This window comes from Pelobates fuscus, chromosome 11 (genome assembly GCF_036172605.1).
Source record: "Pelobates fuscus isolate aPelFus1 chromosome 11, aPelFus1.pri, whole genome shotgun sequence".
Taxonomy (NCBI): Eukaryota; Metazoa; Chordata; class Amphibia; order Anura; family Pelobatidae; genus Pelobates; species Pelobates fuscus.
Window position 1 is genome coordinate 25089190 of NC_086327.1, and position 17692 is coordinate 25106881.

Here is a 17692-nt window from a genome sequence, read left to right on the forward strand (position 1 = left end):
TATTGTAGCCACGAGCAAAGGAGGTGCCCATTATTTTGGCGATTAGAAAACAAACACCCATAATAGTCACCTGCCTAGTAAAAAAACAAAACATAGAAACATAGAATGTGACGGCAGATAAGAACCATTCGGCCCATCTAGTCTGCCCAATTTTCTAAATACTTTCATTAGTCCCTGGCCTTATCTTATAGTTAGGATAGCCTTATGCCTATCCCACGCATGCTTAAACTCCTTTACTGTGTTAACCTCTACCACTTCAGCTGGAAGGCTATTCCATGCATCCACTACCCTCTCAGTAAAGTAATACTTCCTGAATCTAAGGACATTTCCCATACTGGGAGTCAAACCCGGGCCACCTGGAATCTTAACCGCTAGACCATATGGGAAGGTTAAAAGCGTTGAGAATGATGGCAGGTAACACGCACTTGACCAGTGTAGTCAACAAATGTGTTTTCTAGTGTGAAATTCCATGCCATGTTATATCCTTGTATTCTATTTAAGCACACTTGTCATGTAAATAGGACACCACGGCACTTTGTAGGCAACAGCATTCCATCAAAACATTTGCTGGCTAAATTGTTACAAGTGTGGCATTTCAAGTGGGCGTGCATGTCTCTGTGTTTAAACTGACGTCACCCAAGGTTATCCAAAGCGCCAACTCATGCACAGATCAATAACCCAGCAGAGAGGAGAACCTTCTAAACTGCTGACCCTGAGCCTCTTCAAAATATTAATCCATTAACCCCTCGCTACCAAAATTAGGGAAACATTTATTTGAAACACAGGGGGCATAGCAATAACATAAATTTGGTGTAGAACAGTAATTTTTTTATGTATGTGTGTGTATATATGTTTATATAATTAAGTAAATATAAAAGTTTTTAATTTACATTTAATTTAATAAATGAAAATATTGGGAGACAATTAAAGGGACTCTTTGGGCATTCATACCACTTGGTCTCAATTAAATAGTCTGCAGTGCAGTGCCCTTATCTTTTTAGCTTTGCAAGTTTTGTAGGAATTGCAATGATTTAATTGTAGGGTTAACACACATCCAGTTGCTGTTTTTCTGACAGCCACCAAAGGCACTTCCCATTGGAGGCTGGTCCATAGGGGCAGATGAGTGCCACCCCCTCCAAATCTCCCCTTTATTCGGGACTAGAGACGCACCTGGTTTTGAATAATGCAAGGCATCTCATGGGGTTAAGTTGGGGGAGGGCAGCGCCCCATCAACTTTAAACTTCACCTGCCACCACTGGCGAACTCACAGCTATAACCAAATTAAACGTGGCTATATATTAAATGATTCATAGAGAGCACTTGATTGGTGCATCCATGGCATTTTGCCCTGCATGCGCACTAGCCTCTCAAGGCTCCCCTATGCCGAAGATTTGGATTGGTTGAGATCATCAATATTAAAGATCTCAGCCAGAGCGGCAGCACAAAAACTAGCCCGCTGCGGCATTTAAGGCAAGTAAATCCTTATCTTTATAACCCTTGCAGTGGGGGACGAACACCTACAAAGGTAGAGAGGAACACTAAAGCATTCGTTTGTATTATGTATATATACACATGTTTGTATTTCTAACATTATAGTGTTGCTTTAACAGGGACAGTCATCATTTTGGGCCTAAATCCCTCGGTTTTAATCTCTATCCTCATATCTCCCTTTTCTAGGACCTCCAAATGTATGTATTTCTGAGCATATAAGAAAACATTTTGTTTTAATGTGTTTAGAAAGTATGAGTAGAAAGTAGTCTGTGTAAATAAAATGGGTTGTTTTTGTTCTAATTCAGTTACAGCAGATGGCCGAAAAACAGCTGTATTTACTACTCTAGAACAATCGGGCCTACCGCTAACAATTTACGTAACTGAAAATGTAATTTAGAACAAGACCAAATTAACATTATTTGATTTTTTAAACACTTGGTTTTCCACCTCTGTCACATACTCAAACACAAAAAATGCAACTCCCAGAAGAGAGGACGATCCCAAAATATTGTCACTCCAGACCCCTAAACAACATTAGCTTGCTGAAAAGCTTTATTTGTTAAGAGTTTGTCCTCTTTTTTTTTAAATTTTGCAAAAAGTGCAAATTTCAATAGAAATTCACACTTTTTTAATTAACCTGGTTACACCCTCTTGGCTTTCAAGCAGACAACATATCCTGTTACTTCCTGGTTTCGTTAATTCACTGGAGCTTAACTCAAGAGGCAGCAATTGCCCAGAGCACCTGCCTTACAAAGACTTCTCATTGAGCTGCATTGGGAAGTCTATGATTGGACAGCCACAGAAAGTCTGGGCGGGGTTAGAAGGGGAGGGCTTGCAAGGGCAGCAGACAAGAGAACAGCAGGTTTTGCAAGCTGATTTTAGTTATATCCCCAATGAAAAAAATATACAATTAAATGCAGGAAAGTTTTCACTTAGGGTATATCTACTAAACAGTAATTTTTCTTTATTTTGTAATTGGGCAGCAGAGTGCCCCTTTAATCAGAAAAACAGTCAATAACACTATGAGTGATGGGAGTTGAAGTAAAACAACAGCCTTTTGGTATAACTGCATAACCCGCTTTTAATGCACAGTTATTTTAAAACCATACTTAAATCTGGTATTTTGCTAGTCAAATAAAAAAAAAACAAAAAAAAACATTAACAAATATAAAACAACATCTGTGTTACCCAATAAAAACATCTACTAGGAAAGCCGACACCTACCCCAATCTAGCCCGCAGGTAGTGCCATCCAGGATTTATGTGTATTGCTGCTTTCTGCTCTGTGTAACCCTTGTCACTGTATCTATTAAAATAAAACAGGCACCGGGGCAGAATAGAGCGAGTCAATGTGTTACCTCATTCACGCACTGTTTAGAACAGATCTGTTGATTTTAGTGCTAGGAATATTTACCGCATCACAGATTCTATAAATCACTGAACAATTAAGTTTTATCCTTTTTTTAAATGTAGCCAGAGGCATCCATTCACCCTAGGCGTGTGACTGCATTGCACAATGAAAAATCTGATCTTTTAGATTTGCTTGTGCATATCCCACTGTACATTCGTTATATCGGTTAAATGTACGGATTTTTAATCAGGCAGCCGGACATTAGGACTTACAACCCTGCTGTTCGGATGAATGTCTTGGTTTTACCTAGCTGTTCTGTATAAAATGTCATGATCAGTTCAACTGCACACTGGAGAGCTAGAATGTGATATTACATAGAAACATCGAATGTGACGGCAGATAAGAACCATTCGGCCCATCTAGTCTGCCCAATTTTCTAAATACTCTCATTAGTCCCTGGCCTTATCTTAGATCTAGGATAGCCTTATGCCACAACAATAAAGAGAGCTTAACGGGACACTCTGGGTATCATAAGAATTAAGTTATGGTGTGAGGAAGTGCCAGGTGGCGACTTATCAATAGCTCCCTATTCACAACAGGAAGTGAGAAAAATAGTTATTGCTCACAATGGGGAGAGCGTCCAGTCTGGGGCTTCTTATTTGGAACCTTGGACGAAGAAAGGAAGTGAACAGTCACAGCTGAAGGGTACTAGGATGAAGACTGGGGGTTAAACTGTTCATTAGCAGTTTAACCATTTGAGGTAAGTTGGTGCCTGTGACATCCTCCCACCATTCTTATGTAGTTGTTATGGTGCCTGGAGTGGTCTTTTAATATAGCTACAGTGTCTTTTAAAATGTAATCAATAGGGCTTTGGAAACTTAGAGAGCAAGTGTATTCAGAACCTGTGTGACAGAGCCTCTCCGAGAGTGATAGGAGCTATAGTCTATCACATCCTACAAAATGTAGGTGTATATCACTGTATCCACTGTAATGAAAACAAAAAAAAACAATTTAAGCTTTACTTAAAAAATACAAATTTAAAACACATGGCAGATTGTTATTTTTTTTTTTACCAGTGATGAGGATTATACAGAGATAGTCACGATCTATTTATCTTCAAAAACACGACAAGGCAGCCCAAACTCACACACAAGTGTCTAAAGAGATCTAAATGGATACAGCAATGACAACTAGGCTCAGCATTATGGTGTGTCAGCCTATCTAAGGATACTCTGCCAGCCTATCGTAGGCTACTCTGCTCTATCTCGCCCTGCAATGATATATACGCTATTGTAAATGGTGTAACAATTTTTTTTGCTCCCTAGGTAATATAGTACAATTAAAGAGTCAACCATCAACATTCTAAAATGTAATATTTCGAAGTGAAGGGCTGCATTAAAATAAAGCCTACACAGTATTTTATATTTTATTTTTTTACAAGTGCTCAACCACTTCAAAGAGAAATCAAGATCATTATAGATGTTGGACAGACACATTGATGTTTTATATCACTTTCCCACATACGCTCGGCAGCTTAGAGCGGCTATTTATTGCAAAGGCCAGAAAAAGTCTTTGACAGGTGTGTAACGCAGGATATTATTTAACCCTTCGCTTTCAAGATTCACATTTCTGCCAAGAAATCGCAACATTCCTTTTGATATCCAGCTCTCGATGCCCTTGCACGCTATTTTTCTTTTCCAGGTGTAAAACAGTTTTTATATGTCGCACATAATATAAATATATGTATTTGCATTTATGGGTTCTAAAACAATAATTGTTCATTTACAATGTACACATTTTCTATTGTCTTGCCTAATGCCATGCTCTGTCGTTGCTCGTACTGACCTAGCCCTGGCCGTGTGTAATCTGCCACAAGAAGAATCGCTGGTAAAAGACTTCCTGGACTGAATGATCTTTAATTCTGTTTACACACCTCTTAGTCACTTGTTATCACAGATAGCAAATCCCTCCAATAGCAAACTGAGTCAACAAGACATTCCTTTCATCTGCACTGCATTAAAAGCTTCTTACAATCTCCGAACAAAATCTGTTGAAAGATCATAGCCAAGTGTTTGACAATAGGGGAAGCCTTTTCTTCTTCCCCCTATTCAATGGCAGATGCTATTTAGCTCGCCCATATTACCGAGGAACCTTGCAGGTGCTAGGTTCACATGGAGGTTTGGAAAATATAAGGGAAGGCCAAGACATTGGATCGCATGTGACGTAGTACTGGACTTGCCCATAATGTGATTAGTATTGGGTAAGAAACCAAGAAATTGTAGCAAAAAAACTCAATCTTGTTTTTTTTGTGTGGTACTACTCCCCTGCGGAACCTCATGACCTACAAAGATGAACTAGGAAGGAACCAGACACAAATCCAGCTATTATTTATAGAACGATCCTTATGGGCATGTCTCAATTTGACATAGTGAACCACACAATTGTTTTCTACTCATTTACAGATGGTATTGTAGGAACATACAAAGGAAGGGGTGGATGCCCATGCCCAAGTCCTCATCTGTTCATCACAGTGCTTGACAACAAATATTTACACTCATCCTTTTTCTAGACCGGTATAATTTACTTTTTTTATTTAATTATATATTATATTGTTGAAATCAAAATTAAACAAATGATCAAAAAGTGGTGAGACTGCTCAAGAACTGGGTTGAGAATACATGTGCGAGAATACATAATTGAAATATATACAGAATCCTATGAGGTCCTCTTAGATAGAGCCAATTCCCTACAGCCATCCCTATCGACAGCTAGGGGATTTACACTTCTTGATGGTGAAAGTTCCGCCCAGTGTCAAGAAGTGTCAACTGTAAACATACTGAGACAAAAGTGTAAATAAAAAAAGTGTGGGCCTACGCGTTTCATCGAACTGTTGGACGACTCTATGTTTGTTTTATTGCACTTGTGAGGGATTTTTTTTATTGTACTTTATTTATATCCCTCTGCAGCCAGGAGGGAAGGTTGAATAGAATAGCCCCCTACATACCTAAGGCGAAGGTGTATTACATCTGCAGTGTTTTAAACATATTTGAGTTGTTCTACAGGTGGACATATTCTGGGATCTCTTTTTTTTTGTTGCACATAAGATTACAGCAGTGCTTGTATAGCTGTCACAAGCGCGATTGTCATAGACTGATGATCATAAACATGGCATGTAGAGAACATGCACATTTTTAAATGTTTTGTAGATCACTTAAACTAGCTAAACTGTGAGAAGGATAAGTACTTAGGTCCTATGGTATGACTGTGCTAGCATATATATATATGTAAAAAAAATTCGAGTGGGGCATGCAACAAATCTATCGCTGACTGTTTAAACATATGCCTACTGAGTGCTGCGTAAACAATGGAAATAAAATTAAAAGTGAATGCAATCAAAGTTATAACATGCAAGCAAGGTATAGCTGGCTGGTCCCCTGGCTAGGTTTGGTTTGGTATAGTTCTACTCAGGGCACCTGATTAGGTGGCTTGGTGCTGGGCTCTGACCCCCCTTTTTGTTGTTTCCATGTGCAGTGTCGAGCCAGTAAAGATTGTGACTTCCATGGGCCGGCGTTCTTGTATGCCATGCAGCTTAAGGGGACTACCTCTGGGTCGTGCTGCTCCTGCCGTGGGAGTCTGGAACTCTGTGGTCGAGGTGGGTTTTAGCTTGACAAAGGCCCTAAGGGGTCGAAACGTTGCTGTTCAGTTCCTTGTTCCAATAAAGATTGCTTCGTGTAGTAGGTTGTCCCCCGGGAACCGCTTGGCTTTCAGCAGGCGTGTAGGGTAGCTCTCTGGATTGGTCTCCCTCAGGGGATTCATTTGGTGTCGCTTAAATAGGAGCCTCCAATTTGGCCCAGAAATCAGCAACGGTCGCATCAAAATGCTCTTGCACATAATCAGCCGCACCTCCTCGTTTCTCCATGGGCTGTTGCAGGCCCGGCTGGTGAAGCAGAGGCCTGGCCGCCATCTTAGGTGAGTCAGCCGCGATCAAGCGTCGGGAGGTGAAAGCTGTGCCGGGTTGATAGGGGCGCCAGCCAGTGGATACCGGGGTATCCCCCGCCGGTCCAGAGGGGCGGGGAAGGAGTATAGCTTCATTCACCAGGGCCACTCCTGCAACGATGGAGCTCGGAGAGTGGCTGTCTCTCCAGAGCTCAGGCTTTTGTAGGCCGCTGACCGCTATCTGGACGTAACGGGGCCGAACCAGCTCACATTGAGTATCCTCCGGTGCACCGCAACCCCCTCGGCAATATAAGTGCCTAATGCGGTCTGCTTGATAGGTGGCCCGGGTGTAAATCTCGCTTTATTGGGGCCAGATGCAGGAGCTCTTGCAAAGCACGCCTGGCTCCCTTGGCAGTCAAGCTCTGCCTCCGGATCGCTCTCTTTTGACTGGGTTGGAATTTCATGTAAACCAGGGGGCTGCACTCACCTTAAATGGACTCTCCAGTGCCAGGAAAACAAACCCTTTTTCCTGGCACTAGAGAATCCTGTAGTGCCCCCCTCCCTCCCGCCCCATCCAATGTCGCTGAAGGGGATAAAACCCCTTCAAACACTTACCTGAATCCAGCGCCGAGGCACTGGGTCAGGCTCCACCCAAGCTCCTCCCCTGCTGACGTCAGCAGGGGAGACTTTATTCGCATGCGCAGCAATGACCGCGCGCACGCGCACATTAGACCTCCCTATTGGAAAGCATTATTCAATGCTTTCCTATGGGGAAAATCTGACGCTGGAGGTCCATGAGGTTGTGACACTCACTAATTCTGTATTTTTCTCTGTCCCAGACTGTATTTCAGGAGCTTTTGCCTGCTAGTAAGAAAAGAAGGAGAGGTGTTGACAAGTGAGTGCTGAGGGACACCAGGGAACTGTCCCCAGAAAGTGTAGTGCGTTTGCATCATTAGACGCATTTGCGCCAAGCTCCAGGTACTTAGTTGGTCGGCCTGCATGACTGGCAGGCAGCCTGGCATGCTTTCACAGCAGACGGCCCTTCCAATTCTTCACTTTTTCTGGACGGCTTGGTCCCTTTGGGCACTGCCATTGACATGATTTGTGTCACTGGCCCACCTTATTTTATCCACCCACCGACATCCTTCTTCATAGGACATCAATGCTGTTATGGATTTGGTAGAGAGATGAAGGCGAGAGATTAGTATAGAGTATGTGTGTTCTTATAAATGCATCCTGTGGTTTTCTCTCCAGCACCACATCCACCAGAAACATGATTATTGAATTGGGCCCATCATAATGGTCATCACCAGGCCCAAGGGGCTCCTAATCCAGCTCTGCAATCTGGACCTTCAAAATTCCACAGTGCTGCTTGACATTCTATAGATTTAACATTCACGGTGCTATATAGTTGTACATACTGAAAGAATATTCGTGGATATAGCATAAATGAAGAACTTTAGGAGAATGACGTATGGATCAATTATAAGAGGACAGCAGCAAAAAGCCTTTTCCCTTTCGCTCACATTGTACATACATTCAGTTGTGTTTTGACGTATTAACATAAAAACACAATGAGAAAAAATTTAAAAAGATGTTATACACACCATCGCTGGATGATGCACAACGTAAAGCAGGTAATGCACGAGAGGGGTTCTCTATCAATAACAATTCTGGAACAAAGTTCTAAAAGATGAGCAATCAGCAGGAACAATTCATTTGTTTTCCATGATAATTTATTCATTTTTAGAAATATGTCCCAAAGTCACCATTGTCAGAGAGTCTGGGAGTCGCGTGATAACGTTTACAGCTATTTTTTAAACGTAGTCTTTAGAAAATGGGGAGGTGGGGTTTAGAGTGGTCTTTAAATGAAAACAAAACAAAATGCATTACACACAATAAAGTATCATGATATGATATTAATTTATGAACACAGACGCCAAACATGGCCAGCAAGTGTGGTTTTATAAAGCACGTGGTCACAGGAAATGATTTTCAGGAGAATATGTGAACATCCTATGTGGTACGTGGACATCTGCTGTGTGTCCTACCATGTTAGATGAACAACTGAGAAATACTGCAGATTGTAAAATCTGGTCAAGGAGCAGCAAAGCTTGCTCTAATGTAGGCAATACATTTGTCAAGTTTGGGAGTAGATAAAATGAGCATCATTGTTAGACCACAGACAGGGAAGATTTGGGGGTTAAGAGTAACAAGAGGCACCAATTTTGGTCTAATACCACAACATGATTTAGGAAATCGTCTATCCAGTGAGACTGATGACAGCTAAAAGCTAGGGATGTACCTACTTAATAAATCACATACTTTTCCAGTAAAACGCTCTTAGGACATGGCAACAGACCAGGCAGACGCTATAGGTTTCCTTCTTGTAAGTGTAAAAATAAAAGGTTTCTTTAAATGGACATTATGGTCACCAGAACCACTGTTTCTCAGAGTCCACCTTTAGTGGCTGTTACTCACGTAGCAACAAGAGGGGCTTCCTAGACGAGATTGTGCAATCTTTGTAGGTCCTGCATTCAGCGTCTACACCAGGGGTGCTCAAAAGGTAGAACTACAACTCCCATGATGCTTTCGCATATCTTTTGAGTGTCAGAGCATTAATGGAAGCTGTAGTTTAAAACATCTGGGGGTCTACCTTTTGGGCACCCCTGGTCTACGTGCTCTGTATTGAGCCGCTGAATCCTCTCCAGAGAGACACATTGGCTTAATGGGAAAGCATTTGCGGTGATTGCAGCCAAGCAGGCAGAACCAGCTGTGTGGAGACTAGAGCAGTATTTATTTCAATCAGGCAGAGCCAGTACACCTAAATAGTTAGCTGAAAATTATAGCTCGGAATAAATGTTTGTAATCCTAACACTATAGTTCCTTTAAAGAATGGGTCTTTTAATATAGGATATTAGACATATTTAATGGAACATCTAAAATTCAATCACAAAAAAATATCCATTACTTGAGTCATAAGTATATTTATATCTATTTTTTTTTTTATTTTTTTTTAGCATATTGAGATTAATGTAATTTCCGTCTGGTAACACAAATGCCTTCCCAAAATTCAAAGTCAGGCTGGTATTTACTGCAAATCAGCCATCACGTTCCTTCACTTGTATTTCAAACGTTCTAACACACTGGCAAAAGGAAAACCTATGGAAGTCAATGTGGGGTTACATTTCAGGCAAACTATCTGGGCAAACACCCAAACTCCTGAAGTTAGTCCTCAGTACAGTAAATTTGGACTCGTCTTCCCAGGTTGACATGAATTGCAGCAACAAGTACAAAAAAAATTTGCAAAAGCGTCAGACATCTTAAAAATGTCAGCTCCCATCACCAGAACCAAGCAGCAGAGGGATACAGTTTTTTTTAAATACACAGCTAGCGATTTCATAGAACATAAGTACAAGTGTTTACGTAGATGAGAATTATATTGTTTTTTTTTTTGTTTTTTTTAAAGTGACAGGTTTTCGTTATTAGGTCTAGATTGTGCTAATCCTATCTTTTACCCTATGAACAGAAAAACGAGACACGGTCTGGGTGGAAAAATCAAATGTCTGACAGGAATTTATACTCTGTCACTTAACCTGTTTTATTGCAATGGAAAATGAAAAAAAAAAATAAGCCAACAGCTAATATTTTAAAGACAATTACATTAGCTCACAGACACACCTTCAAACAATAGAACAGTTAAAATGTTTTAAAAAACAAATCAAATCGAGCTTATAAGAGCTTTACCCACAAGTAATACACAATCTCCCTAACACTTCTTTTCATTCACACTTGATTAGTAAAAAAAATATAAAAATAAAAAATAGTAATTCAAGGATTTGGAGAGATTAAAAATGTGTTTTGACATATGTCAATGCTGGACCTACAGGAATTTAAAGGGGATGCTCCAAGCACCATAACTCCATAGCTAATTTTACAGGTTTTTGGGCTACTAAGTTTTCCTTTAATCCCTAACCATTAAATTATCTTAATATTTTTATGATTTTCCTTTTTATCTCTAACACTGAGGCTCCACCCCTTTTCCAGCAACATTCCGTGCGGAAGTTTAGCTTCCTATTGAGCTATTCAAGAATTTGTACAGAGTGAGCACACATTGCATCTTCCATTGTTCAAGTTGTCTCTTTCAGTTGCGGGAGCTGTGCTGTGAGTGTGCATGATTTCCCAAATAATGAGGTGGTTATGATTAAATTGTCCCTTTAATGATGAACATGTATTCTCTGTTATTGAACCAAAATTGCATTCTTATATGCCATTATCTAATATTACATTAAAGGGTTACTCCAAGCGCCATGGCCACTTTACTGGAATCTGTATGTACAGCACTTCGCTTTGAAACATTGCACGTAAAGAGTTTAACCCCTTTTCTGCAAGTGGTGTAACACCCTGATAGGAGGTGTCATTAACCAGCTCATAAATAAGCTCCAGCTGGGTAATGTCAATTCTGTTTATATTCGTGCATAGAATTGCATTCACTGACTGAAATTGGTCAGCGGACACTCTCAGCCAATACATTGCTTTGGGATCGACTTTCGGCTACAGTAGCCCTTCAGAAGCCGGATGTCATCATTGGTCAACTGAGACCCAAGTAAAAGGGCTAAAAGGTTTGCCTCATTACTGGGAGATGATGCCAGAGTATTTATGACAAAGCTAACCATAGCCACAACCACAACAAGTAACACTCTACTACAGTAAGACTAATGAATCACGACACAAAACATATGCATGCAGGCCATTTTAGGAATCCCTACGACCCCCAGCTTCAAAGGGATTCTGTAGTGTTAGGATTACAAATCTGTTTTCCTAACACTACTAACCCCATTCCAGCACTGATGTCTCTCAGCGTAGGGTTGGCACTCAGCCTTCTCCAACGTCATCAGGCGTGGGGGCTAGTGCGCATGTGCGGTAAGCACTGCGAGTGCGCATGTGCGGTAAGCACTGCGAGTGCATTAGGCCTTCCCATAGGAGGGCAGTGCTTCATTGCTTTTCTGTGCGGATTTTACGGTCGCTGGATGTCCTCATGCAGAGCATGAGTACGTCCAGCATCATTCAGGGGACCAAAACTCCTTTAGGGTCCAAAAAGCACCTCTAGTTGCCGTCTGATTTACAGCAACTAGAGGCTTAGTGTTGCAATGTAATTGTTGCAGTTTCTCTAAAACTGCAATGATACATTGTACAACTACGTGGGACAGGGACATTGCACCCAGACCACTTCAATAAGATGAAGTGATCTGGGTGACTATAGTGTTCCTTTACGGGCTCTAACTGCCAGGTCTCCCAGACATGGGACAAAAATTATTGAATGTGGAGAGACGAAATAAAGACTTGGAAGGCTAAGGAGTAGAGAATGGTCACAAACATTTCTCAACAGCACCCTTTGTAAGTACCACTGGCAAAGCATAATAGCATAATAGCAGAGAAGGACCTGACAGAACCAAAAATGGCCCTGCATATCTGGAATGCTTTGGAGTTCCTGTAATGAAGTCTGATTGTGGTATAGTCTTCGTTGACTGTGCTAGAAGTTATGGAAACTCAGGGCCCCACTAAACGAGGAGCAATCAACATATTCACTATAAACAAAATGGAATTTCCTAGGAAGAATTTGCTATCTCTTTATTTTTATAATGTAATATTATATATATGATTATATATGATTATAATGTAATCATTTTAAAAGTTCTGCATTTGCTGCAAATGTCCAGGCCTTTCAGTCTCTGCATTGATTTCTACCCAAACCAAGGTAGACCAGTGAGTCAACCAACCATGAGATTTTAAAGCAGTGCTTTATGGGCACAGCAAGGGCTTCTGACAGTAAAAAGCAAACAACAGAACTGCAACTCACAGAAAGCCATAGCATCATGTGCTGTAGAATTATTGGCTTAAACATGGAAATTGGGCTTGTGAAACACGGGGCTGGAAGAATGGGCTTTAAGAGAAAGTATACTATTATTATAAAAGCTAATAAAGTTAAAATAAAGTAATGTTCCCCTCTAAAATAGGTTGTCATTTTAGGCCCTAGAGTGTCTTTTTAAGCACAGAGAACTCTTTCTTGCATTTAAAGGGACACTCCAGGCACCCAGACCACTTCGGCTCATTGGAGTGGTCTGGGTGCCAACTCCCACTACCCTTAACCCTGCAAGTGTAATTATTGCAGTTTTTTTTTAAACTACAATAATTACCTTGCAGGGTTAAGTCCTCCCCTAGTGGCTGTCTATTAGACAGCCACTAGAGGACACTTCCTGCTTCATAGCACAGGTTTTCGCTGTGTGAGGACCTCCAGCGTCGCTCTATTCCCCATAGGGAAGCATTGAAATTCATTTTCAATGCTTTCCTATGGGGTGCGCTAATGCGCATGCACTGCATTGCCGCGCATGCGCATTAGGTCTCCTCGGCCGGCGGGCGAGATCAGTCTCGCCCACCGGCCGACGTATGCAGAAGGAGGAGCGGCGGGGGAGGAGGAAGCAGCGACGTGGGACCTGTCGCTGCCCCTGGTAAGTCACTGAAGGGGTTTTCACCCCTTCAGCAACTGGGGATTGGGGGGTGGGAGGGAGAGGAATCCTGCAGTGCCAGGAAAACAGATCGTGTTCCTGGCACTGGAGTTTCCCTTTAAAGATGGAGTCCAAAAAAGTCAGGTAAGCCACTGCAGCTCCTACATGGGTCTCGGAAATTAGAGCATGGGATGGATTTTGTGGTGTTTCTGCTTTGTTTTTTTCAGAAGAACCTGCAGTTCACCCACCAAGCACCTCCGTGGTGGAGCAGAAACCATAACGTACAAAGTATTTACCAACACCGCACACGCACCCAAAACATCTCCACAGTATAGGCCTGGCGAAACCTACCAATTCACAGCCTGCCTGGCAGACAGAATTCCATTCAAAGAACACTCGCTAAACAACTCCTGATTTCATCTTCCAGTCATCTTTTATTCCCACTCTAATGTGGCCAACCCTCTCTTATTCCCACTCACCCTCCCTTTTTAACCAACCTCACTTCCCCAGTAATTGCTCTTGGAGCATTCATCAACAAAACAGAAGTCAGTTATCAAAACATTTTAATAACAAGTTTCTGCTTACAAAATAGTATCATACTTCGTACCTCCTAAAATACTTTTATTTTATGTCTTCCTTTACGCCTTCATAGCTTCCGTAATAAGTCATGTAAAAGTGAGTTTGGCATTCTAGCAAAAAGGGACGTTGTGTGCAAACGGGTAGGAAGCGCTAATGTTAAAACCAAGCAGAAGGGTGGAGCTAAAATATTCCCCTCTTCCCTCATACAAAGACTACAGGTTTGACCTGAAGTCTTGGTCTCAGCAAAATGTCCAAAGGTTCGTACATTGAATAGTAATTTGGTTAACATTTATATATATATATATATATAATAAGTATTTAATAATCTCCCTTTCATTATTCTGCAGATGTGTTTTTCCAGCGGGGATTGTTTGATCCTTTGTGCGTTAGTCTGTCTTTGCAGCTGTTTGCATTTTTTCCCTGTGGTTAATTAGCTAATCTTGTTAAATAAATTCCTTTCTATACAGTTTAGAAAATGATACAGAATAGCAGTAGGACCCTCCTTGCATATAACCAAAACATAGTTTAAGCTCACGTAACCCTTTCAATGCAGACGGAAATAGTCAACACATCCTCACTCAGACAAGAAGGGGCAATGGAAAACGTCTACAAGGTTAGGTGACATAATTCAGTGTTAATTTTAATTTATCACTCAGGCAGAACCCATTTCCATACTTCAAAATTGTCTCAGGTTTGGGAAAACCGTCCAGAATTTGAGGTTCTGTCATGTTCAATAGGTGTGCTTCCTGTCTGGCGACAAGAAGGAAATGTTAACAATCATAGTGGAAGCACATCATTACACGTTTACGGAGGATTCCCCAAGACCATGGAAGCCTCCTTAGATCACATCTCGTAACGAGTGAGACAGTGCCTGAAGCCAACATTTCAAATTCCCCCTGACCCCAATAAAGAAACCCCAAATTCTTTTATTCACTAAACGAATCGTAACTTCTCTGGAAATTACACCACTGTATAAAAATCACCTATAACTTGTGATGACTTTTTTGTAAATGTTTCTTTAATTCTCCATCCACGAATGTCACAGCACGTCATTAATATGCAACACGTATAAAATAGAACACTACAACATGCTATAAGTCAATATATATTGTATTCAGCAGATTGAGTGGTTGCATGGTTTAAAAATAAAAGCAGAAATGCCAGAAATAATAAAATTATAACATATTACAAATTTAAAGCCTCCAACTCTGTAACAGCTTGCTTCTAGTACCAAATATAAAAACAATAAAAAGGGGGTAACAATCTGCTAGAGTAATGTGCGAAGTGGAAGCCGAATGTGGACCTGAAGCTGAATAGCACATGTAATAAGGTAAAAATAGAAGGAATTAAGCAGGGTGCAAAATATGACAACTATTTTAGTTTAGCCAACCAGAGTTGGATAAACTAAAAGAAAAATATTACAGAAATTAAAATTAAGATGAAACTGTAAAATCCTCAATACCCCTCAGTTGGTGGATTTGCTGAACGGAACAGGTCTTGATACAAATGATATTATGCCATTTACAGAACATGTGGGGTGAGGCACAGCTAGTATCCACTCTGCCAGTAGACCCAATGACTGGAATAGAGTAGGCACTTCTGGAAGGTGTGTGATAGAGTAGATTGTGCTGCTTTTTTTCAGCCATGAGTCTTTGAGGTCCACACTTAAGAAAATGTTTTGTTCTTGAAGTAGTAGGTTACCCTCTAGCTGGGTTATTACAATCACAAACGGGAAGGATTAGTGGGTGTCACCGTGTCAGCCTGAGCAGTTCACCTAGAATTGGCACAATATCACCGAGCTCTAAGAAGACACATCCGTCACGCATTGGGCGCAGGCTTCACCTTCTATGTTGAGCTTTTCAATGTGGTGTTCTATAGTCTTTGAATTATATATCGCAGATTTAGCATTATTCAGATCAGTCCTGGTACAGACAGGGCACACATAGAAAAATCTCAAATATTCCGGTTTCTCCTCCTCTCTCTATGCTTACTGACAAGTGCCTAATGCTTTTAACAACGATTGACTTTCTAAAGTAAGAATTGATGGGAATTCAAAGCGAATTGAAAGTGAATTTCAAATTAAAGGCCAAACTAGCCAGTAGTTAAAACAGATTTCGCTTGGAGAGTTTTTCTAATTTGGCCTAAAGTTTAAAATTCACTTGACATTTTCAGCAAATCTCACTCTAGGAAATAACCCTGATAGTTCAACGACCAAGACAAATACAGCCGTGTGAATTTCAACATTTTATTTTAGATTTCAGAACCGGTAAACACTTTGTAAACATTACTTGTTAAAGATAGGGGCTATGTAAACATAAAATTTAGAAAAATAAATAGTCATAGTTTTCTTTTAATTGGGGAGAGTGGAAATGGGCAAGGTTGGTCTGGGGTGCCACTTGGCTCTCAAAAGGTTAAAGTTGTCCTTAAGCATTGGGTTCCAATTCCAACTGTTGGTGTGTGATGACATAACTGCTTAGAAATTCTAATCCCATTTGCTATAGTTCTTAACTTTGTTCTGGTATATTAATGACAGCGTAAAGGCAGATGTTTGTTGTTGGCGCCTATTGACAGCGAAATGATTGATTAGGTGTTAGATTTAAATGAAATTTTCCCATGATGATCAAACAAAAATTAAAATTTGACAGCCTTTCAAAAACGGTGTGAAGATTGTTATAAAGTTACAGTATCAGTTTAATTTTTTTTTTTTCTGTAGAACACTAGTAGTACGATTTCACATATTAAAAGAGTCAATTAATGAAAAGATAGTGAAGTCTTGTGTGCGCACAGTAATATAATTTAGCACTGAATACAGTATGTTTCTATTCTTAGAACCGGACTCCCCTCTTTAGTCTATCGAGATAGAACTGCTCCAAAAGATACTTTAACCCCTTAAGGACACATGACATGTGTGACATGTCATGATTCCCTTTTATTACAGAAGTTTGGTCCTTAAGGGGTTAATATATTTAATATTTCTATGTATGTTTATATATCAATTAACTGTTGTTCAAAATGTTAATTGTATTTCTCTCCACACAAACAGCCACATATAATGTTCTTTTTTCTCCTTCTTTTAATATGTCCTTGATGTACATCATCAATTGATAATGAGGAATCTACTTGATGTGCCACTTAAAAAACGATACGAAATATTCCACTTAAATATAAGATACTGGGCGACTGGGTAATGGCAAACACGTTCAGTGGTGTTATGCCATTTCCTGTAATAACGGCTATTTGCCCACATATAATGTGGCGATCGTAACACCGGAAGTGACGCGGCAAAGTGCGTGAAAGTCACTTCCGGTACGGACTAGATGAATTAAATCACCACACCGGAACACATAAGACCCCGAGATGGAGAGCCTGATTGGCTGAAGAGAAACGAATTTCACCAACCAGAGATTATACCGGCATATTTAAAGTGAGGAAATGATTGGAGCAGAGTATACCGATTAAGAAAGCCCGCAGGAAGGGTGAAACGCGTCTCAGAAGAGGAATGCTTTTGGACACTTCTATATTTATTTAAAATGTATCTGATATTTGTTTTTATTTTTAGAATAAACTTATTTTTTATTTAAGTCCTCTCCTGCACCTCTTAATCTGCTCCAAGAAGGGTGGTGTCCTCTTTACAGACACCTATGCTGTTTCAACCCAGAGCCAGTGTAACGGATCGACGGGCACCCCGACTGAGTACCTCAGTTGAAGGATGCTCCTAGCGCTTCCTGAGGACTCCAAGCACTGCAGCAGACACCACAACCACCGAACCAGAGAAGCATACGAATGCTCTCAAGCATATGAATGCTGTAAACAGCTGAAAAGCATACAAT

At 40.6% G+C, this 17692-nt stretch overlaps 1 protein-coding gene and 1 long non-coding RNA gene across 3 annotated transcripts in view; one reads left to right on the top strand and one right to left on the bottom strand.

Annotated features, from left to right (window-relative positions):
* NTF4 (neurotrophin 4) overlaps nt 1-17692 on the bottom strand; it is an 87451-nt gene that overhangs the window by 17304 nt on the left and 52455 nt on the right. The gene's annotated exons all lie outside the window — the stretch shown is intronic.
* LOC134577512 (uncharacterized) overlaps nt 1-17692 on the top strand; it is a 747008-nt gene that overhangs the window by 220 nt on the left and 729096 nt on the right. The gene's annotated exons all lie outside the window — the stretch shown is intronic.